At 40.7% G+C, this 24,061-nt stretch overlaps 1 protein-coding gene and 1 long non-coding RNA gene across 11 annotated transcripts in view; one reads left to right on the forward strand and one right to left on the reverse strand.

Annotated features, from left to right (window-relative positions):
• Positions 1-805: 805 nt before the first annotated feature.
• Positions 806-23,852, reverse strand: LOC139085029 (uncharacterized). Its single transcript, XR_011543003.1, has 3 exons — positions 23,592-23,852; positions 17,668-17,749; positions 806-1,838 (listed from the first exon to the last, which is right to left on the reverse strand). It is a non-coding gene; the product is annotated as an uncharacterized lncRNA (long non-coding RNA).
• The window catches only part of NCOA2 (nuclear receptor coactivator 2), a 267,791-nt gene continuing 266,804 nt past the window's right edge, over positions 23,075-24,061 (forward strand). For 2 of the 10 annotated variants that reach the window (XM_070630464.1, XM_070630473.1), the window contains exon 1: positions 23,518-23,712. The gene's annotated coding sequence lies outside the window, so the exon portion shown is untranslated. Of the gene's footprint in view, positions 24,038-24,061 lie in introns of all 10 variants that reach the window. The other 8 variants (XM_070630462.1, XM_070630472.1, XM_070630457.1 and 5 more) reach the window with 7 other exon arrangements.

Genomic DNA, 24,061 nt, shown 5'->3' on the forward strand with positions numbered 1-24,061 from the left:
GGTTCAGATGCCAGGTGCAGACCTACACACAGCTTGTCAAGTCATGCTGTGGCAAGTGTACCACATATAAAGTAGAGGAAGATGGGCATGGATGTTAGCTCAGGGCCAGTCTTCCTCAGCAAAAAAGAGGAAGATTGGCAGCAGATGTTAGCTCAGGACTAATCTTCCTCAAAAAAATAAATAAAATCCTGCAGAGCAAAGACATCATATCTGCCTTTTTTTCTTCAAAGTCCTGTACTTCCCACCATACCAGATCCACAGAAATGTTTCATTTGTAAATCCAAACTATCCACTTTGGTCTCAACTATTGGGAAAATTGGTAGTAAATTTGAAACTAGTAGTAAAATTGGACTTGCAGCATTCTTTCAATTACCAATACTAGCAAGTTGGGTAACTATAGTGCCTCTATAGGCCCCATCCTTATACCCACCTACGTCCTTGCTGCTCAACCACTGGCTTATGCTTCTTCTTGCCTATTGTGTGTGTTCATCTGAAGGACACACTCTCATTTGCCATTTACTATTTCGATTGAATGCACCTTCATTTCTAGTCTAGTGCCATGTTCAGAGTGTTCAAAAAATGTGTTTCAATATGTGAATCAATTGGGGCACTCCTCTATATCTTTTAAATCAGAAATATATAAATAAAACTATCTTAGTGAATTGTAAAATTAGGTTGGGTCACTGCCATAGCTGTCAAAACTATGTAAAGAGTGGTTGGAACTAATAGACTGTCTGGAACATATTTTAATTAAAATTCACATACAAATCCATATATAAAATGTAGATTAGGCCATGTATTCTACATAGATTTATTGGTATTAAAATTACCTGAGCATTTTCAAGGCTTGAAATACACATAGCCCAAAGAACTAATAACTTCATTCATCACGAAAGACTAATTTGCTTCATGAGAGTATGGAAGAGGCGTTCACCACGTGAGAGCATTTTAGTACGACTGCTTTTCGCAAACTCGGTGCTTCTGCCTCTTGCTCCAGTGGAAGAGCTGCAGTAAGAAAAGCAACCGCTTTTGTGGTAATCCATAAGTAACATTAGCGCCACGTATATTATGATTCCAAACAGGCTGGGTCTATTTTTGTTTTATGTCGCGCTGTCCAGCATTTTCATTTGGTGGTGTCAAGAGAATGAAAAATGTGCTGTTTATAAAATGAAGTATTGAATTAACTTTGCATGTCACATCTTACAAAAACATTCTCAAAATGTAGCCACATACCTTCAAGTTCAACAGAAGAAGGTATATTGGAAAGGGATAGAAATAAATTATTTATTATACACGCATTAGAAAAATATTTATTTAGTTAAAAACAAAATACAAAATATAAGCAGAATTTCACAAACCAAAATTGAACTGCTATAGTTTTTAGCATCCTCAGCCAGTCTTTAATATACGAAACATAATTTTTATGTGTTGTAAATGGTAGATCAGAATAAACTTGTATTTTTGTAAGGTAGAGTTTAGAAAGTGTTTTAAAGTCATTTGCAACAATCCACTTTATTTGTTATTGACATAGAACTCCAACATACAGCTTCTTTTTTTAATAAGAAATATACAGTTTATTTGAACATTTATCAGTGGAGATCTCCATTTTTGGCCGGCTTTTAAAAATCCGTTTATTAATAAGAAATAAGATGGCATGGGGCTGGCCCCGTGGCCGAGTGATTAAGTTTGCACGCTCTGCTGCGGCAGCCCAGGGTTTCACCGGTTCGGATCCTGGGCGCGGACATGGTGCTGCTCATCAGGCCACGCTGAAGCTGTGTCCCACATGCCACAACTAGAAGGATCTGCAACTAAAAATATACACTATGTCCCAGGGGGATCTGGGGAGATAAAGCAGAGAAAAAAAGAATGGCAACAGTTGTTAGCTCAGGTGCCAATCTTAAGACAAAAAAAAAAGAAAAACGATGGCAGATGAGATAGGGAAGAAAACATATCTATCAAAATCAACACACCTCCTCTTCTACTTCATTTCCTAGATTCTTTACTCTTTAATCCAATTAGCATTAGGCTGTGGAGTACGAAAAATAATCTGCACAATCATTACTCAATTAAGAGTGCTTTCTAATGACCTGGGTATCATCCTCCTCACTCTAGCATTAATACTTTCTCTTCCAGTTAGGAAACAAAAGAATTTTTTTTTTTAATTGAGTGAAAAGGATGACTTTAGTTTAGTTATAGATTATTAAAAGTAATCCTGGTGGCTGGCCCAGTGGCGTGGTGGTTAAGTTCACACACTCTGCTTCTGCGGCCTGGGGTCCATGGGATTGGATCCCAGGCACAGACCTGCATACTGCTCATCAGGCCAAGCTGTGGCAGCATCCCACATATAAAACAGAGGAAGATGGGCACAGATGTTAGCTCAGCAACAATCTTCCTCAAGCAAAAAGAGGAAGATTGGCAACAGAGTTTAGCTCAGGACCAATCTTCCTCTCCAAAAATAAAAAGAAAAGTAATCCTGAACTGACCTGTGGTGACAGCAGACAGATCAGTGGTTGCCCTGAGTAAAGAAAGTGGTTGGGGAGGATCTGATGGAGGAGTTACAAAGGGCACAAAGAAAGTTCTGGAGGTGATGGAATGTTCACCGTCTTCATCTGGGTGATGGTTTCAAGGATATACACACACGTCAATGCTTATCCAATTTTACGCTTTTTTTTTTTGAGGAAGATCAGCCCTGAGCTGAGGTGATGTTACCCACCGCCAGTCCTCCTCTTTATGCTGAGGAAGACTGGCCTGGAGCTAACATCTGTGCTCATTGTCCTCTATTTTATATTCCGGATGCCCGCCACAGCATGGCTTGGTAAGGGGTGCGGTAAGTCGACACCGGGATCCGAACCGGGGAATGCTAGGCTGCTGAGGCGGAGTGCACACTCAACCACTGCGCCATCAGGCAGGCCCCAACTGCACACTTTAATCACATGTGATTTCTTGTGTGCCAATTATCCCTTAATAAAGGTATTAAAAAAAGTCGTTCTGCTGTAAAAGGAAAGGTGACTATTAAAGTAAAAGTAATTATCAAGTGACTGTGATTCTCTACCATTTTCCTCAAGAGGTAAGAGGTTTTCCTTTTTACCTCGTTTTATTTGCGATGTAAGTTAGAAAGTTTAGGAAAGCTTACTTAAGGCAAGCATAGTTTTCTATGTATTATTCAGCTCGCTCTCTGTTACAATTCATAGCTGCAACCTGCTGTCATTAAAAAATGCAAAAGCAAAGGGGTTAACCAAAAAAATTAAAAATGTACTAAAATCTTACACTGAGTTTACAAATCCTCTTTGGCTGATATCTTTATGATCTTGGTCTTTAATCCTTTTGTTCTTCAATTTGGTGCTTAAAATTTAAAACTTCGCATTTACTATTTTTTAGACTCCTCACTTACAATTAATTATGACTGTTTCACATTTCCCATTATTCATATTTAATCAATTTAAATTTCCGTGTCCTATAAGAAGAGAGCGAGATGTCAAACAGGATTCTTAAGGATGATTTTTACAACCATCACAATGTGGGGAGAAATTGCCCCTCACGTGTATCCAGTGGCTTTAGTCTAGAAAGCAGCATAAATTTAAAAATAAAAAAGGAAGAAAGAAAAGATGAAAGGGAGGAATGAAGGGAGAAGAAAGAAAGATGCATATTTTAAGTGGAATTGTAACACATTTATAGTACTCCTTTCTCATAGGGACACATGCAAGCAGCTCTGCTTAATTCAAAGGCTTGTCACCTTCTGGGGCAGCCACGCTCCCACGGCAGATAGAGAGCCTTCATCTGGCAGGAACAATCCCAGAGGCTGATGCCAGACTCACACACAGCCACCACACACACATTTTCATCAGGCTTCAAATACAAATGGAAGAACGGAGCCTGTTAGAGCATTGCAACAAAACATCTTAAAATTCTGCATTTCTGATTCCTCAGGGTAACCTGATTAGCATTACATGTAGCCTGACCCAGCCAAACCTGTTCTGACATAAGGCAGTAAAATTACAATTTGGGAGTTTTGAAATTGTTACTGTTTTGAAATGCAGAGAATCCAAAATGACTAAACATTGACGTCAACCACGATAAATTTGTAATTCTTCTTATGTTAGACTGAAAATCACACGAAACATATGTAGTCATTTCCCACAGTAAGTAACTGAAATATAGTGAAATCTTTTATTCTAGTCTTTTTTTTTTTAGCAAGTTAGTTCAGCATGTCCTTTGTTAGATTCCACAGAGACGGCATATTGCTGACGGCATATTGCTTGCTGAGCAATTTGCCCTACAGAATAGTTGCGAAGCCCCCTCGCTCCAGGCCCACTACCAAGCTAATTCCTGTCTCCCATCATCACTGACAGTAGAACAGCTGGAAATTAAAGATTTCGAGGGGCCTGTGGCCAAGTGGTTAAGTTTGCGAGCTCCACCTTGGCGGCCCAGGGTTTCACTGGTTCGGATCCTGGGCGCAGACATGGCACCGCTCGTCAGGCCACGTTGAGGCAGCATCCCACATACCACAACTAGAGGGACCCACAATTAATAATATACAACTCCGTGCTGGGGGAATTTGGGGAGAGAAAGCAGAAAAGAAAAAAAAAAAGAAGACTGGCAACAGTTAGATCAGGTGCCAATCTTCAAAAAAAAAATAAGAAATTAAAGATTTCGAGATACATTGCAATGTTTTCCTTAAAACACTTTTCTATATGTACAACAGCAAAAGTATTCTTAAAACTTGGAGGGGAAAAACATCACCTTCTTTGAGGGAAAAATATTATATACTTATCAACCTTGCATAAGAACTATGTTAATTTTCTCACTATTTTTCTCATATTTTTATGCCCTTGTAATCAGATATTAATGTATATTTTATTTAAAATATTAGGGACCAGCCCTGTAGCATAGTGGTTAAGTTCATGTGCTCCACTTCAGCAGCCTGGGGTTTGCAGGTTTGGATCCCAGGCACAGACCTACACACCGCTCATCAAGCCATGCTGTGGCAGCATCCCACATACAAAATAAAGGAAGATTGGCACAGATGTTAGGTCAGGGACAATCTTCCTCACCAAAAAAATGAAAAGATCTAAGGCCTTCCACTTTCACTGAAAGAGGTTTAGTGGGGGTAGATTTATGTAAACTGGTTCTTATGGCATATATTTGTGACATTTGTCTATACCTAACTAAAAGTACCTAACATAGCAACGTGGAAAAGCCACAACACCCAGTTGTCCCCTGTCTGGTTTGACTTCCTATAAGGTGAATGTAAGCCAGCGGTTTGGCATCATGCTGAAGGAATCTCACATATATGTCATGGAATTTGGGGTCACAGCCTCCTCTCGTGGCATCTCTTTCCTACAGCCAACTTTCAGTAGAAATGGTTTCTCTGATAAGTTGAGAGAAATAGAACAGAGGCCAGAGACCGAGGGAAGGTGCACCTGGTTGTACAAATTATGGGCAATAACTACTCAACTTCCTATAACCTTGTCAGTTTGCAAGGGCTTTTAGGACATTCAAGCAGTAGATTATTTAGCTATTTGCTTGTTTTTTAGTACTAAAATGTGTAAATGACATGACACTATTTTGCTGACCAATGAAATTAATCCTTTCAAAAGAAAATTGATCTGAGATTGAATTAACTGCTTTTAAACAGAGATGTAAGATTAACAAATGAAAAGAAGGTATTATACTTTACCCATTTGATTTTAATAAGGTATTCATGTGAATACTTCACTACTGCACTCAGATATAATTCTATACCTGATGATATTTTAATTTTCCTTTTCAAAGTAAAAGTTATATATTTAAAGATTCACATATCTCAGGTTAATTTTCATTTTATTTCTAGTTTTACTAGTTTCTCTGTTTTAATGAGATGCTCTCCATTTTTCCCACTGAAAACTGAAGGTATTTATTACCTTCAAGGCCACTTTTCAAAATATTAACACTGGATCTACCATCTAGTAGTATGTCAATAAACTCTAATTTTCAGTTGGGTGAGAAAATAAGGATGTCACATTAAATTGAGACCTTCACCATTTGACACAATATCGATTAACAGTATTCAAATAATCAGAATGTAAGACACACTGATTATAATTAAGGCTTTCTTCAATGGTTTAAAAGACAATTCAGAATTTTGCCGGGTCTCATCGTCACCACCATATTCATTCACCGTTCATCCCAGCTGCATTTATTGAGTTTACTACGTGCCACACACAGCACTAGGCACAAGAAATGAAAAGACAAATACATGCCTACTCGTGGACTCCGCTCTCCAGGAACCCACGTCAAATAATGTTGAATGGGTAGACAAAGGAGCCACGCACTGAAGCTTTCTAGTCAACAGCACGCCCGGTATTGGAGAGTTCTCCGTGCATGTCATTAACTTGAAGCAAGACCACATTTTCTACTGGTCTTTTAATCACTTCTTAGCTTATTTACTAGCGCCCATAACCAAGTCAATTTGAATTGATTTATTCAGTACAATTTCATGTAACTATATGAATGCTTTACAAAAATCAAACATAACGAGGTATAATACCTTCTCATCTATTAATCTCACAGTTCTATTTAAAAGCAGTTAATTTTTCTCTTGGGTTAGTTTTCTTTTAGTATGAATGCTTTCATGGATCATCAGAATTGCGTTATGTCATTTATACGTTTCGCTTGCTCTGACATACGTTCAGTATTTTGAAGAGCATGCTAGTTGGGCTTATCAGTCGTAACGGATGAGAATCACTGTCTATTTCCCAACCTGTTATTTCCCGGTAGGAAGTATTAGGTCATCTCTCTTCTCGGCCCAGAAGGCACAAATTATCCAAATATAGAGAAGAGTTTTTGCTGTGTACCTGGTATACGATTTTTTTCTCTGCCTAGATTTATTCCATGAAAAACACACTTGAAAGAGTCGAAGGAAATGGAGACATTGGTTCAGATAATTCTGGAAAACCCAGCTCCATTCACAGTTTTTCTTCTGATTGTGGCTTGGGCGTGGTGCTTGGTAGAGCAGGTGAGTTGTGGACCCAGACCCAGGCGAGAGAGCAGGCAGGCCTTTGAGAAATGCTCGCAGCCAGAGTGGCACCCAGGGCCCCTAGCGTTGTAAGGCCAGACCGGCTCTGGTGGGAGGGACCGCCCTCAGGGGCAGTGCAATCCTGGGGGAGGGTACGGGACTACCTTCCACATCTTCTCCATTGTTTTCTGAGTTAAAGGCACCGCCCAGTTGCTAAAAACCAGACTCTGAGGGCGTAAGCAAGGAAGATAGTGTGGGGGTTGCCCTTGAAGTTTAGGCTGGATAAGGAGGAAAGTGACGATTTGATTCGAGTGGACAGTGACAGGTAATAGAAGCAATTGGTTAATTGATTATAGGTTCCGATGGAGCGGACGGATGGCTGGAATTGAGACCACAAAAGGAGCGAGGTAAAAGAGAGTAGGAATGTGGAGGAATTGGGGTGGGGGCGAGGGGTTTAGAGCGGAGCCAGTTTAAGCTCTAGAGTCTAAAGTTCGGCCACAGGAGGGAGTGGCTGAAATGGTGATGGGCAGTCTTTAAAAGGGAGAACCAAGGTACCGAGGCCAGGGAGTGAGACTCTTAGAGATACGGTTCGAATTTAGGTGGAAATAACGAGACACGTCATCCTTAGCGCAAGGGTGCCTTGCAGGAAATGGGAGTGTTGACTGAATCACTGCTGTTGGTCGGGACTCATTATTGCCTGGGCTCCAGGAGATGCATTTCTGGCGTCACTTACTACCTACCTCAGCACACAGACGTTAACGTACAATTAGGGGTTCATTGGCTGAGATCTCTGTTTTATCTACATCCTTTCGAATTGTCCAAATAGAGCACGTGGAGCGTGACCCACGTCAACCCCATCACTCCTCCAGTTGCAGGCCACAGCAAGCCTTACATTTGAACACCTGGCCCACAGTGCAGGGTGGGGGTGGGGCAGCAAACTGGGGCCCATGAGGCCTTTTTTTACCACCCATGAGCTGGGAATGATTTGTACATTTTTAAATAGATTTTTTTAAAAATCAAAAGACGAATAATATTTTGTGAGAAATGAACATTATATGAAATTCAAACTTCAGTGGCCCTAAATAAAGTTTTATTGGAACATAGCCAGGCCCATTTGTTAGTACTGTGGATGGCTGCTCTCCCATGACAAGGGCAACAGTTGAGCATTTGGGACAAAGATCAGAATATTCACTATCCGGACCTTTACAGGAAAAGTTCACTGACCCCTGCTCTAAGCATTAAAATAATCCTTCATTCATTTATCCTTTCAAAACAAACTGTCAGCTGTGCATCCAGGGAGCCTCATTAAAAAATAAGATGTTAATCGCAGGAGAGACCATTGCACTGCTAAGAAAAGAGATTGGCAAATGGATGCAAGCAGAGCGAAGTGTTGGAGTGCATGGGTGCTCGCTCTGTTGCGGCTGTGGGACCAGAGTGTGCTGAACAGGACCACCTAGGACAGATCTGGGGGAGATGGCACCCAATTTAAACCCTAGTGCTACACATCATTAGCCAGTTACCTGGTTCCTGTGAGTCTCAGCTTATTATTCCATGAAGTGGGATAGAGTCATTATCTTACTGGGCGGATGATGTGATAACCTTTACAAAGGAGCCTGTATGGAGCAGAGCTTCAGTGAGTGTTAATTTCTTTCCCCCTCTTTAGCAGTGAGATCTCAGGAAAGAGTGAATTACAGCCTACATCAACCAAGAGACCATCCAACACACTGCAGCAGTAGGAGAAAAAATTTTTTTCATCTTACAATCTCTGCACTTTAGAGGATTCAATTCAATTAGAAACTATAAAGAAATCTCAGCCTTTACACGGAGCCAAGCAGAAGGAATTAAGGCAGTGTGGGGTTGAAACGCTGCACTGGAATATGAATATCTCCAATTAGGAGGCAGTTAATACATTAGAGTACAGCTATCAGATCAAATATTGTATAGCTATCAAAAGAAAAGTAACAACTTCAGGGACCGGCCTGGTGGCCAGTGGTTAAGTGCACACATTCTGCTTCAGTGGCTGGGGTTCGCTGGTTTGGATCCCGGTGCGAACATGGCACCGTTTGGCAAGCCATGCTGTGGCAGGCGTCCCACATGTAAAGCAGAGGAAGATGGGCACAGATGTTAGCTCAGGGCCAGTCTTCCTCAGCAAAAAGGGGAAGATTGGCAGCAGATGTTAGCTCAGGGCTAATCTTCCTCAAAAAAAAAAAAAAAAAGAATAGTAAGGAATAAAAAGTATGGGAACATTTTTTTTTATTTGAGGAAGCTCAGCTCTGAGCTGACATCTGCCAATTCTCCTATTTTTGCTGAGGAAGACTGGCCCTGAGCTAACATCCATGCCCATCTTCCTCTACTTTCTATGTGGGACGCCTACCACAGCATGGCTTGCCAAGCGGTGCCATGGCCACACCTGGGATCTGAACCGGGGAACCCTGGGCCACCAAAGGGGAATGTGCACACTTAACCACTGTGCCACCAGGCCGTCCCCAAAAGTACAGGAACTTTTTGAAAAAAGTTTTATTGAGATATAATTCACATACCAGGACTTGAGCTCTTAAGACAAAACAGGAGACTTCAAAAAGATCTGGACTTGCATTGGGACCTTCAGGCTGCCCCCACGCTGAGCCCGGAGGTGTGTGTATTTAGTCTTTTAGAGAAATCCTGCAAGAAGCACTAATTTCATTCAAGCTCTCAAGTCCCTCATTTTGCATATAAGGAAATTGAGGCCCAGAGAAGTGAAGAGACTTGCCTAAGGAGGTACAGCAAGTTAGTAGCAAAGGAACCAGAACATCAGGCTTCAAGTTTAAATAATACATCTAAACGTACCAGTTGTTTAACGTCTCTCTTCTTTTCTTCTCATCCACATTCACTTACAGTTTTTATGCTGTGGCAATGATAGCATAGACACAAATTTGGGGACGACTAATTCTTTAAAACAGTTTTTCTTCTCTCAAGTTCCATTGTGTCAACTTTTAGTCTTTACGTTTTTCTCTCAGTCTGTATATTCAATACATTTGCTGTATTTGTGAGCCTGTGGAGTATTTTTGTTAAAATCCCAACAAAACTCAAAGGGCCCTTTTATTAGCCTTTGTTGGAATCTCTGACCTCAGTTTTAAATTTAAATTTAAAATTCTTTCCTCTTCAAAGTTTGCCTCTTTAGAAAGTACTTATATTGGGGCTGGCCCAGTGGCGCAGCGGTTAAGTGCCCACATACTGCTTTGGCGGCCTGGGGTTCACCGGTTGGAATCCCAGGTTCGGACATGGCACTGCTTGGCAAGCCATGCTGTGGTAGGCGTCCCACATATAAAATAGAGGAAGATGGGCACGGATGGCAGCTCAGGGCTAGTCTTCCTCAAAAAAAAAAAAAAACAAATACTTATAGGGGCTGGCCCAATGGCATAGTGGTTAAATTTCCATGCTCTGCTTCAGCAGCCCAAGGTTTGCTGGTTTGGATCCTGGGCACCGACATACATACTACTCATCAAGCCATGCTGTGGTGGCATCCCACATAGAAGAACTAGAAGGACTTACAACTAGGATACACAACTATGTAGTGGGGCTTTGGGGAGGAAAAAGCAGGAAAAAAAAAAAAAAGAGGAAGATTGGCAACAGATGTTAGCTCAGGGCCAATCTTCCTCACCAAAAAAAGAGAAAGAAACAAAGTACTTACAATCTTTCCTCCTAATTTTTCAAGACAATAGATATTTTAAAAAATACTTTGCTCTCCAGCCTCCTGAAGGAAGAGCTGGCTCCTCTTAAACTCCCAGCCCCTTCTCCCCAACAAAGAATCCTCTGCCACAGGTCATTACAGATACTAGTTTTCTTCTTTCTTGGCTCCTTAGAAACTGCCACCAGTTACCTCTATCTTACCATAGCAGTTCTCAACCTCTCCTGCACTTTAAAATCACCTGGGGGCTCATAATTTATTTTTGCTAAGATGGGGACATAATTCTCATCTTCAATCAGGATGGATCACTTCTCCCTTGGATGAATAGATGAAAACGAATGCATTTTTCTAAGGATATTTTTGTTATAAAATAAGTCCAGTTGGGAAATGGAAAGATCTGACCTTTGCCAAAGGAGTGTCATTTGGAGCTGGCAAGAGGAAGTGTTTTTTTGGACAGGACCACTGAAATTATACAATCAACTGTTCTCATTCATTCATTTATTATTTATTCATTAAAAACCTGCACTGTGCCAGACGCCAGAGATTTACATATACTCCCCGCTTTCACGGGGCTTACAATACAGTGGTAAGAAAAAAAAGGCTTCAGGAAATATGGTGACGTGCCATATGTGCCACCATAGAGGCAGGTGTGGGCTTCCTCTGAAGAAGGAATGTGTTAAAATCTAATTTCAAGCACATTAATAGAATATGTTTGTATCGCATTATCTCTAAATCGAACTTAGAAAATAATAATTCATGTTTAATTGAAAGTAAAGAAAATAAGATGTAGACAAACACCGTAGTTATATCAATAGCAAATGGGAAGTTGTTTGAAATTGAGGTCAAATCTGATGGTACCTTGAAATGACAAATGAAAACTGATTAAACATTTGTGTAAAAGATGAAAAAAACTCATTTTGATAGATGATGCTTAAATCATTCAGAATTATAGGAAAAGATACTTACAGAGATAGATTAAAAGTAAATAAGCAATAAAAATATGTAAGAAAGAGCCAATAGGACAGACCAAGAATAGAATAGAAATAATTCATAGGGAGTCCGGCCCCGTGGCCGAGTGGTTAAGTTCGCACGCTCCACTTTGGTGGCCCAGGGTTTCGCTGGTTCGGATCCTGGACGCAGACATGGCCCTGCTCATCAGGCCATGCTGAGGCAGCATCCCACATGCCACTGGTAGAGGGTCCCACAACTAAAAATATACACAACTATGTACCAGGGGGCTTTGGGAGAAAAAGGAAAAATAAATCTTTAAAAAAAATTATAAAGAAATACTTTGTAGGGAACGGAAAAAGAGCAAGAAAAAGAAAGTAAAAGAGTGTCTTATGAAGAAAGCATAATCATTCCAAAATAAAGTTAGAATGTAGTTAAGAACATCACAAGTTAATGATATGTTAAAGGGAAGAAAAAAAAGGCAAATTTAAAAGAAAACAGATTATGCATAATAGCACTGTACTTAAAATAGATACTGTTACAAAAAGTCACTTACTATTTATTTAAAACATGCTATATGATATATCATTTCGGTTCATTTAAAAACATTATTTTAGGAGTGAGAAAACTGAGAATAAAAACTTTTTAAAGAATTGCAAAAACGTCCCTACTTAAAATTTAACATATGATAAACGTAAGTAAAAATCAAGAAAAAGCCAAGAATGAAATCAAGCCAAATGCACTGGGAGAATTTCCGCAGTAAAGAAGCTGGATATCTTGTTCTTTATAAAATCCTAGAAAATTCCACTATACTATAAAGAAATGTTGAAATTATGCCATAGGGATCTAAAACTTCTCAGCTTGGCACCGACAGCCCATTGTGTACACGGATGGAAAGCACGCTGAACACAGCAGTCACTTGGGTACCACACATCTACCACATTGCTGAGAGGATGCCTATAACCAATACTAATTTATGAATGATTTTTTTTTTTTGCATTTAGAGCAAGTTTATTTAAACTACTATATTGCTAATAGAGTACTAGATTTTTGGTCACAAAAGAAAGTCGAGTTGGGCTGTTGTAACTACTGTTTCAGCACTATGTATATTCTTTTATAAAATGTAGCAAAGAGATAGTGCTCCTTGGCAAACGTGTCCATGCTGGTAGTTTTGGCGGAAGCACTGCATGCAGGGAAGGCGCATCCATAGCTAGTGTCTATTCCAGTAAGAGCAAAATGCTGCCCCTTCCGTGATGGAAGTGGCCAATGTAATCAACCTGCCACCGGGTGGCTGACTGATCACCCTGAAGAATGGTGCCATATTTGAGACTCAGGATGGGTCTCTGCTGCTGGCAGATTCGGCCCTCAGTGGTGGCCATAGCTGGGTTGGCCTTAGCGAATGGAAGTCCATGTTGCCACTGTGACCACATTGTTCATGAGCGCATTGGGTGATGACAAGAGTTGCTGGGGAAAGAGATGGACTGGTAGCCACAGAACAGCTTATCCTATCCACCATTATGGTAGTTCACACAGCATTGCTTCTGATCAAGGAACTCACTTCATGGCAAATGAAGTGGAGCAACGGGTCCATGCTCATAGAATTCACTGCTCTTATCATCTTACCCACCATCCTGAAGCAGTTGGCTTGATAGAATGGTGGAATGGCCTTTTGAAGGCTCAGTTATATAATCAGTTAGGTGGCGCTATCTTGCAGGGCTGGGGCAAGGTTCTCCAGGAGCCTGTATATGCTCTAACTTGGGGTCCAATATCCTGTGCTGTTTCTCCCATAGCCAGAATTCACAGGTCCAAGAATTAAGGGGTGGAAATGGAAGTGGCACCCTCACTGATACTTTTTGCATTCTCTCCCTGTGACCTTATGCTCTGTTGGTCGAGAGGTCTTAGTTCCAAAGGGGAGAATGCTTCCACTGGGAGACGCAGCAATGATTCCATTAACTGGAAGTTAAGATTGCCACCTGGCCACTTTGGGCTTCTCATGCCTCTGAATTAACAGGCAAAGAAGGGAGTTACTGTACTGGCTGGGGTGATTGATCCTGACTACCAGAGGAAAATTGGGCTGCTACTACACAATGGAGGTAAGGAAGGGCATGTCTGGAATTCAGGAGATCCCTCAGGGCTTCTCGTTGTACCACACCCTGGATTAAAGTCAATGGAAAACTACAACCATCTAATGCAGGCAGGGCTACTAATGGCCCAGACACTTCATGAATGAAGGTTTAGGTCACCTTACTGGGTAAACAACTATAACCAGCCAAGTTGCTTGCTGAGGGCAAAAGGAATACGGAATGGGTAGTAGAAGAAGGTAGTCATAAATACCAACTATGACTATGTGCCAGTTAAGAAACGAGGACTGTAATTTTATAAATATTTCTTCCTTATTTCGTTATGAATATGCTTGTGTATATACATATGTATCTATCTATATCTATCTATATCTATCTGTCTTTGTTTTCTTCCCTCCCGTATCCCCTTATCACGTAACACAAGATGTGTTGACTTTACATCAGAGTATTTAAATTACAGGATATCAAGGAGAAGGGTGAACATTACCCAAAGACTTTGCCCTCTCTACTAGGGAAAGAATTGGTGTGCTCTCAGTTGCACACTGGATCCTTGTATCACATTAGGTGCAAGTATGACTTTGTCACTGTCTTTATTTGGAAATTAAGTATGGTTTAAGGAGATGTGTATGAATGTCAGGTTGATAAGCAGCAGACTGTGACAATTAATTTTACATGTCAACTTGGCTAGGCTATGGTGCCCAGCTGTTTGGTCAAACACCAGTCTAGATGTTGCTGTGAAAGTATTTTTTAGATGTGATTAACATTTCAATCAGTAGATGCTGAGTAAAGCAGATGACCCTTCATAATGTGGGTGGGCCACATCCAATCAGCTGAGGGCATTAAGAGAAAAGACTGAAGTTCCCCCCAGAAGGAAGAGAATTCTGTCTCCAGACTGCCTTCAGACTCAAGGCTGCAACAACAACTTCTGCTAGGCTGGCCCACCCTGCAAATTTTGGATTTATCAGCTCCCACAATCACACGAGCCAATTCCTTAAATTTAATCTCTCTCTCTCTCTCAAAAAAATATATATATATACATATATTTTGTGTATATATATATATATATATAAATATATCTCCTATTAGGGAATTGCAATCCTAGGTAATATCACAAAGAAGAAATACATTACCAATATCTATGAAGATGGGATTCCAAATGCACCCCAATTATAGACTAAAGCCTCTGTTACATTTGGTAAAATTTTGTCCTTTGTTATAAGGCCACCGTAAACTGATACTGAGTCCTTGGAGTTAAGATGGTAAATCAAAATTACTTGTAGATAAAATACACTTTGGTCTCAAAGTTATATTTGCACAAACGTATAGCGGTAGCGGTGGGCTGGCACTTGTCTCCTAACCAGGGCTCTGCAAAGCGCGGGCCGGGTGGCTTGTAGAGGTGCTGGCCTTCCGGTGGTGATCACCAACACTCAGACCAGTAGTGCTTCATTCGAACCAGGAAATATTTTAACCTTGATTGCTGGGACAAATTCCCCTAATTTACATTCTGCAACCCCCTTGTTCACTAATTTCACTGAATGTTATAAAATGTAAATATTTATCACATCTAAGGGTTTTCTTAGCCACATTCAATCATTCATTCAACAGATAGTCACCAGAGCCGCATCCTCTGTAAATTCCATTAAGATAGGAGTGTCGTCTGTTTTGCTCAGTCGTGGGTCTCCAGTGCTGAGAATAATACCTTGCACAGAATAGGAGCTCAATAAATTTGTTAAACTAATAAATGGAAAGAAGCATATCCAATACCACTGGTAATAATTTGTGCATTATCTTCTGCACTTCGTGTCCAAAGGTTGTTAATAAATGCTCCTTAGCTGTGAATATAACAAATCCTTTAATAACTATTAGCTATGGCAAAAGGCTTTTTTAAAAAGCCATGTTTTTGGGAAAAGCTTTGAAGTCTTAGATGAAAAGTACAGGCAATCCTCATGGTTTTATTTCAAAAGTTCACTTTTTCATTGATTGGTTGTGAGGCAGAACATATTTTCCTACGGAAACAAGGTTTTGCAAGGAGTTTAGATTCTTAGAGCTGCACTCCCAAAACCTGTGACATTCAAAATCGTAATAGCACATAACCATCAGGTGTGTGTTTCTTCAGAAAATCAGAACTGAATCTGCTGTCCTTGGGGAGGGACTCTGCTGAGCATGTCTAGGTTAGAAGGGTGAGTCTTAGGGTAATGGGGTTGCCCTGCAGAAGCGTACTCAGAATGACCTGGCTTGGTGCCGTATCTTGGAGCTGGCAGCAGGAGTTCCAGAGTGAGGGAAAGCCACTCGAGGTGAGGACTCAGCTAGGAGGAAATGGTGATACTGTAAATGAAACCACTGTGAAGAGGGGGAAAGAAACAGCTGTATAGCCTGTAATGAGGCGGGGAGAAGGAAACAGGGGTGGGGAAAACTCTGGGCGGAGGCAGAAAGAGAAGGGAGTTCCAATCGTAGATGGTTGGTTGGCCATGCGTAAATCAGGGACTGAGGGAACTAGAAAATACCCCGCATTAGTAATTTACTTTAACACTTAGTTTAAAAGAAAAACGAGGTCTAAATATGGGCTTTTGTTGTTTTGTAATGAAAGAATGTCCTTAAGTAAATTTTTTTTTTTGAGGAAGATTAGCCCTGAGCTAACATCCGCTGCCAATCCTCCTCTTTTTGCTGAGGAAGACGGGCCCTGAGCTAAGATCAGTGCCCATCTTCCTCTACTTTATATGTGGGACGCCTGCCACAGCATGGCTTAATAAGTGGTACATAGGTTTGTGTCCAGGATCTGAACTGGTGAACCCCAGGCCGCCGAAGCAGAACATGCGAACTTAACTGCTGCACCACCAGGCCAGCCCCTAGATTCTATTTTCTCTTCTTCTTCTTCTTCTTCTCCCCAAAGCCCCCCAGTACACAGTTGTATATTCTAGTTGTAGGTCCTTCTAGTTGAGCTATGTGGGACATCGCCTCAGCACGGCCTGACAAGCGGTGCTAGGTCTGTGCCCAGGATCCGAACCAGTGAAACCCTGGGCTGCCTAAGAGGAGTGCATGAATGCAACCATTTGGCCATGGGCTGGCTGCTCCTTGATTCTACTTTTAACAGACACTTTTATTTTGGAGTTGTTCAAGATAAACATAAGAAAAAGGAGAATTGTAGGAAAAATGTCACTACTTCTTAAATTGATTATATTTGTACATACATATGCATTTTTTAATTATTATTTGTACTTATACTAAAACTAAACAAACTTTATTGGAACCTGTATGTACTCATGCTATGTAAAGTAATATTTTAGGAGGCCACTGTACTAAAATCTGTGCGGGATATTTAGAAATCTCAAATATGATCACCATCTTCAAGGAGCTTGCAGTCTAGTTAGGGCTACATCAGTAAATGCATACAACAATAACACTTTTCAAGTTGAAGTATGATATACATAGGGTCACAAGTCACGCGTATACCTTGAATGAGGTGTACACGAAATCCTTCATGAAATGAACTCACCCATGTAACTGCCAATCAGATGAGAAAGAGAATATTCTCAGCATCCCGAAATCTCCCTCAGGTGCCTCCCAGGCACCACCTACCCCACAAAAGGTAACAACTGTCCTGGTTATCTATCACTACTGATTAGTTTTGTCTGTCTTTGAACTTTATGTAAATGACATCACACAATAGTAGTCTTTCAAATCTGGCTCCTCTTACTCAAGATTATTTTTATATTGTTCATCCATGTTATTGCATGGAGCCAGAGTCTGTCCATTTTCATTTCAATATAGTATTCCATTGAGCAGAAACACAATAATTTATGCATTCTTCTGTTAGGAACTCTACTGGATATATACTTAGGAGTGGAATTATTGGGTCATAAAGCAGACACACTCAGCTTTAATGGATATTGCCAAACAGCTTTTCCATTTACATTTTAAGTTTTCATTTTCTAATTGTTTCTAATATGCAGAAATGCAATTGAATTTTGTATACTGACCTTTCATTTCAGAGATTTTCTTAAATTTAATTCCAAAGGTTTGTTGATTCTTTTGGATTTTATACATTAACGTTCATACCATCTGCAAATAATGACAGTTATATTTCTTCCTTAGCAGTAGTTATAGCATTTTAAAAGAAATCATATCAGCTAGATTCTCCCGTAGAATGCTGAATACAAACAGTAATAGTGGCAATTGTATTCCCAATTCTCTTTTCCAGTCTCAGGGAGAAGCTGTCAATGTTTCACCATTGAGTATTACATTCGTTATAGGCTTTTTGTAGATACACTTCATTATATTGGGGGAACTTCTCTCCTACTCCATTTTTTAAAATGCCAATAGTACTTTGTTCAGGTATAATTTATAGATAGCAAAATACACAAATCCAAAGTGTATAAGTCAATAAATTTGATGAACCATAATCCAAATGTAACCATCAGCCAGATTAATATTCTCTTAGGTAAACACTTAGTAGAACTTTAGGGTCACATGGTAAGTGTATGGTTAACTTTATGAGGAAGTGCCACACTGTTCTCCAAAGTGGTTGTATATTCCTGCCAGCAATGAGTGAGTGTTCCAATTGCTTCACATTCTTGCCAATACTAGGTATTGTCAGCCTTTATCATTTTAGCCATTTTAACCCCTGAGCTAACATCTGTTGCCAATCTCCCTCTTTTTTCCTGAGGAAGATTGTTCTTCAGCTAACATCTGGGACAATCTTCCTCTATTTTGTATGTGGGATGTTGCCACAGCATGGCTTTGATGAGTGATGTATGTCCACGCCTGGGATCTGAACCCATGAACCTGAGCTGCCCAGGCAGAGCGCATTGAACTTAACCACTACGCCACTAGGCTGGCCCCCATTCACATACTTTTTATAAAGTGCCTTTTCAATTCTTTTGTCCATCTTGCTATTGGGTTGTTTGTCTTTTTATTATTAATTTGGAGGTGTTCGTTACTTACTCTGGATACAGTTACTTTGCCCAATAAGTGCATCGAAAATATGTTCTCCTGATCTGTCAACTGCCTTTTCACTTCCTTAGTGGCACTTTTTTGATAAGAAGTTTATAATTTTAGTAAAGTCCAATTTATCATTTATTTTTCTTTTCTGATTAGTGTCTTTCATGTCCTATTTAAAAAATCTTTGGGACCAGCTCCAGTGGCCTAGTGGTTAAGTTTGGCATGCTTCACTTCCGTGGCCACGTTTGGTTTCTGGGCGCAGACCTACACCATTCACCTAGTGATGGCCATGATGTGGCAGTGGCTCATAAGCAAAAAGAGGAAGATTGGCAACAGATGTTAGCTCAGGGTGAATTTTCCTCAGCAAAAAACCCAAAGAAACCCCAAAAACTTTGACCACCCCAAAGTTGTAAATGTATTTATTAGCCCATGTTTTCTTCTAGGAAGTTTATAGTTTTAGCTTTTAACATTTAAGTCTATGATCCATCTCTAATTCATTCTTGTGTATGGTGTGAGGTGGGATCATTTTCTCCATACTGATATCTAGTTGTTCCAGTACTATTTATTGACCAGATTTTCCTTTCTCCATTGAATTTCTTTGACGATTTTGTAAAAAATCAATTGACTGTAAATTTGTGGGTCTATTTCTGGACTCTCTATTCTGTTCATTGATCTACTTGTCTGTTCTTACAGTGCCTTAATTATTGTAGCCCTATAGTCAGTACTGAAATCAGTAATGTAAGTTACCTAACCTGTTCTTCTTCATGTTTGCCTTGGTTGTTTTAGATAATATGTATTTCCATACAAATTTTAGAATTAGCAGTTCAATTATCACTAAAAAGTCCTGCTAGGATTTTGATTGCGATTGTAATGAATCCATAGATCAATTTGGGAAGAACTGAATCTTAACTATATTGAGTCTACCCGTCTCTCCTTTTAATTAGGCCTTTGTGAATTTCTATCAGCAATGTTTTTAGTTTTCAATGTAGAAATCTTGCACATCTTTTATTAAATATATTTCTAAGTAGTTGATGTTTTTTATGTGCTTGCAAATGACCTTTTAACAAACTTCATTTTCCAATTGTTTCTCACTAATATACAGAAATATAATTGATTTCTGTGTGTTGACTTTGTACCCTGTGAGCTTACATTCATTGTGATATAGATTCTTTTGAATTTTATATGTCTGAAATCACATAATCAGTGAATAAAGATGGTTTTACTTCCTTCCTTTTCATTTTCCTGCCTTATTGTACTGGATGGGATTTTCAGAGAGGCTAAACAAACTGCTTAAGTTCATATAGTTATTAAGAGCCAAGATCGAAACTCATGCCAGTCTGATTCCAGAACACCCTAGAATGAGTGAGGGTGTATTATGTATTTTGTGTCTATTTTTGTTTAAGAAGATATGGCTACAAAAAATAGTTAGGGTCTTACTGAAGAGAGTCTTGAATATAAAGGATTTGAACTGTATTCTGTAGGCAATGAAGGATTATTAAGTGTTTTCAGGTGGGAACGTAATAGAATAAAAGCGGGAATATGAACTCTGTGACAGTGTGCAGTGTGGTTTGAAGGGAACCACTTATTCATTCATTTCATGATCATTTATTGAGCATGTACTATGTTCGAGGAATGATTATGGGTCCTGAGGAAGTAAAGATGAAGATAATGCTTAAAGTAGTAGAGATGTTCAGTGATGGAGAACAGACTCCAAGCACAATCTGTTGGCCATGCTGCAAAGCCAGCTGTACGATCCTGCACAGGCCAACTGCTCTGAATCTCAGGTTTCTCAGATGTAAAGTAGAAATAATAATACATATTATGGCTACTTTGATTAGAAATAAAAATACATGCAACATGCTTGACCTGTATTAGACACATCTATGGTAGCTATACTATTTAAGGGATTTGGAGAGAAGCAAAACATAAAAATAAAACATTTCATCAAATAGCTGCTTTGTTCAATAATCAAATTTCCAGACAAATGTTTTAACTGATTCCCCTCCCAATGATTACATTTTTGGTAGAATGTACTATAGGTTTTACTTTTGTGATTTGAGAATGCACCAAAATAGAGATAACTTTGCTACACACAGATCTAGTCAACATAATAAGATGCCCTTACATCTGTATAAAGAGCAGGACAGTTAACAAAGAACATTTATGTACATCATTTTTGTTGAGTCTTGCAATAATTATACAGATGAGGAAACTGAGCTATTTAGTGACTTGTCTAAGGTCACAAAGTAGTAAAGCCCAGTTCATAGTTTTATTTCCCTATCTTCTATAGCTCTGTTTACCATCCCGTGTTACCTGTCATTATATTATAATGCATGCTAGTAGTGTTAATAATACAAAAATGGTATCAAACCTCCCAATGTTATGTAGTTTATGTATAAAGTATCTTGAAATTTAATGGAGAAGGCAGACAAAATAGAATTTCTTGCCTTATAGTATTCACATATTCTGATTATCTTAGGCACATTATTAAATATATAAATTATCATTTTCTTTACTACTTTATGTTGCATTTATGATTCAGCTGACATTTCCTTTCGGTTTGTCTACTTGCCTAATCATCCATGGTCTGTCAAGTTTCTGCTTCTACTAAATTTCAATAATTTCCTTCCCCTTTATGATTTCACCCACATTTTTTCTTTATTGGGTTGTCCTCTGTTGGTTATATACCCAGTTCCTATATCTTTGCTTTTTTTTTCTTTGACTGCATCTAGTCAACTTAATTACTGACTTTTCTTCCTTTTCATCTTACATTATGACAGTGATAATTTATTAATAATTATGGCTAGTTTATGTTAACTATTCTGAGGTCTCACAGAAATCTAAGTTCTTTCAAAACGCTGAGAACATTGTTTATAAACATGTTATATGAGCAAGGTATCGGAGGGTGAGGTGGGGGAGGTGACGGGGGATTGGGCCACATACTATTGCTTACATTTTATATATTCAGTTAAATAACAAACATTATGTGAGACCTTGTTAGGAGCCATGGCATGTAAAAACAAGAACAAGACATGGTCCTGGGCCCTGAGTAGCTTAAAATCTATTGAGAGAAAGACAAATGTATAAACTTCAGTACAAGACAGAATATGATTATAATGATGGCACGAAGTGCTGAGGGAGCCCAGAGACCGTCCTAGAGAGCAGAAGTTACATGATTCCTCAAGGTTCCAGGCAAGCGAGGAGCAGCTGGACATGGAACTCATTATGGTATGCTGTCAGATTTTTTTATTTGTTTTATTTTTGTAGGAACAGTTGTGTATCTTGGGCATGTAGCAAGTTTTATTGAGTAATATGGAAACGCAATGCGGAGTCATTTATTTGCACCGATATCATGGGTGCTTTTTGAAAAGTGTGAAATCTACTGTTGCACAGGACTGATGGACTCTGGACTTCTGCCACAAAAGGACAGAAAGCAAGAAGGAGAATTTTTTTTTTTTTTTTATCACAAGTCGCAATTGGGGGGCAGGAGGTGGACAGCAAAGAAAATCAGAGTCCAGCAATGTGCCAGACCTCAGGGGACTACTACCTGATTCTAGGAACACAATGCTCTAGCATGAGTGGAAGACAGGCCATAACAAACCCCTCCATTTCCCGTTTCTCCCCATTTTTCGCAGAGCTTTGAGTTTTCAGGGAACATAATTTTGGTATGCCAGAGAATTAAAATAATCTTTAAAAATTTACTAAATGACTACGTGGTCAATGCAAACATTTCAAACACCATAGTTAAGTGTACAAAATAAAAGTGAAAGTACCCCATTACACACTCACTTATTATAATCCCCAGTGCTAAGACTTGTTATAGCCTTCCGAACATTTTCGATCCACAAACACACACACTCACACGTATACACACATATATTTTTTCTTTCCCCAAATAAAATTGGTAGTATTCCCACAAATTTGAGGTGAAAGACACCATTAAAAGCGTGGGCTTTGGAGCCCACCGGAACTAAGCTCAAATCCTCTCCAGCTTCCGGGCTGGATGACCCTAGACAAATTACTTTACTTAAGCTTCAATTTTTTGTGAGGGATAAAAACGGTCATCGCTTTGTAAGGCTTGAGGATCAAAACCTATAGCGTATCTAAATCATTTAGCCCAGCGCCAGACACATAGTAAGTGTTCAATAAACATTATGATTGTCTACGGCAAGTTACCTTTCTCATTATGAGACTAAAAATAAGGAAATTTGTTAAACAAGCCTTATTTTTCCGACTAATTACGTATATACAAGTTGGGAAGAACTTGCTTTTGCAAAGCATAAAAGGGACCCAAGTAACATTTAAACGAGGGTTCTCCTCGAATTTTTGGTGGAAGTCTCCTGCGTCCCCCAACTCCACTTCTTGATGTCTAGAAAGTGGACTTTCCAATAAAAAAAACTTCTGTGGCTCACGTCGGGAGGGGAAAGCTCCACCAGGTTAGGTTTCACACAGTGTGCACTTTTGCTTTATCATGCCGTTGCCGGGAGGCACCCCCATAAGCTCGCCTCCCACAGGCGCGCCCCTCCATCCCCTCTCCAGACGCGGCTGCAACAGGAGAAGCCCATGCTCGTAGGAACCGAGGGAGACCTGATGGACTGGGGGCGCCTCCAGGGCGCAGCGGCCGGCGCGGGCGTGTGAGGTGCGCCCTCGGGGTGCAGGCTGCTGGCGGTGGGGCCCGGCCGGAGCGCGGGCGGCAGGCTCCTCCCGGGAGAACCTGGCGCTCGGCTCTCCCCAGTCTCCGTCCGGGGCATCTTCCTCGCGGTGTGCAGCCCCCAAGATCTCGCTGCCTCCACTCTGCAGCACCAGCCTGTCCCATCCGCTCGCTTTCTTTTTTGGCACTGCCCTTTGCCCTCCCATGGAGTCATCTGTTTACTCTCTCTTCACTTCCAGTCACCCATAGGTCACCCTCCCTCTACCACAGTCACCCATTTTGTCCCCTCTCCCTTCTCCCCTCACTCTTCACCTCTTCCCGGGTCGCCTTCTTAGAGGACTCCGCCGACGGAGATGCTGCGGACCCCGCGGCCAGGGCCAGCTCTCGGGAGAACCCTCCGTCCACCTTTGCCCCCTCCCCGGGGGCGCGGGAGGCAAGTTTCCGCCCCGTCCTTTCCCCAGTGACAGGACTTGGCGGCGGCCACGGCCAGGGAGGCGGAGGGAGGGACGGCCTGGCTCCCGAGCCCCCTCCCCTGCTCGCGAGCTCGCGCGGTCTGTCTCTCTCCGCAAGTGCGGAGACGCGGAGGAGGAGGAGGAGGAGGAGGAGGAGGGAGTTGGGGGAGGATCTCCATTGAAATAAACAACCAGGCAGCAGTTATTAACACGGGAACATGGCGGCCGCAGCCTCAGCCACAGCTTCGGCGGCGAAGGTCAGCGCCGACGGCAGCCGGCACCTGACGGCGTGACCGACCCGAGCCGGTAACCGCGCCTTCCCTGGGGGCC

The sequence above is a fragment of the Equus przewalskii genome, chromosome 8 (genome assembly GCF_037783145.1).
Source record: "Equus przewalskii isolate Varuska chromosome 8, EquPr2, whole genome shotgun sequence".
NCBI classification, from domain to species: Eukaryota; Metazoa; Chordata; class Mammalia; order Perissodactyla; family Equidae; genus Equus; species Equus przewalskii.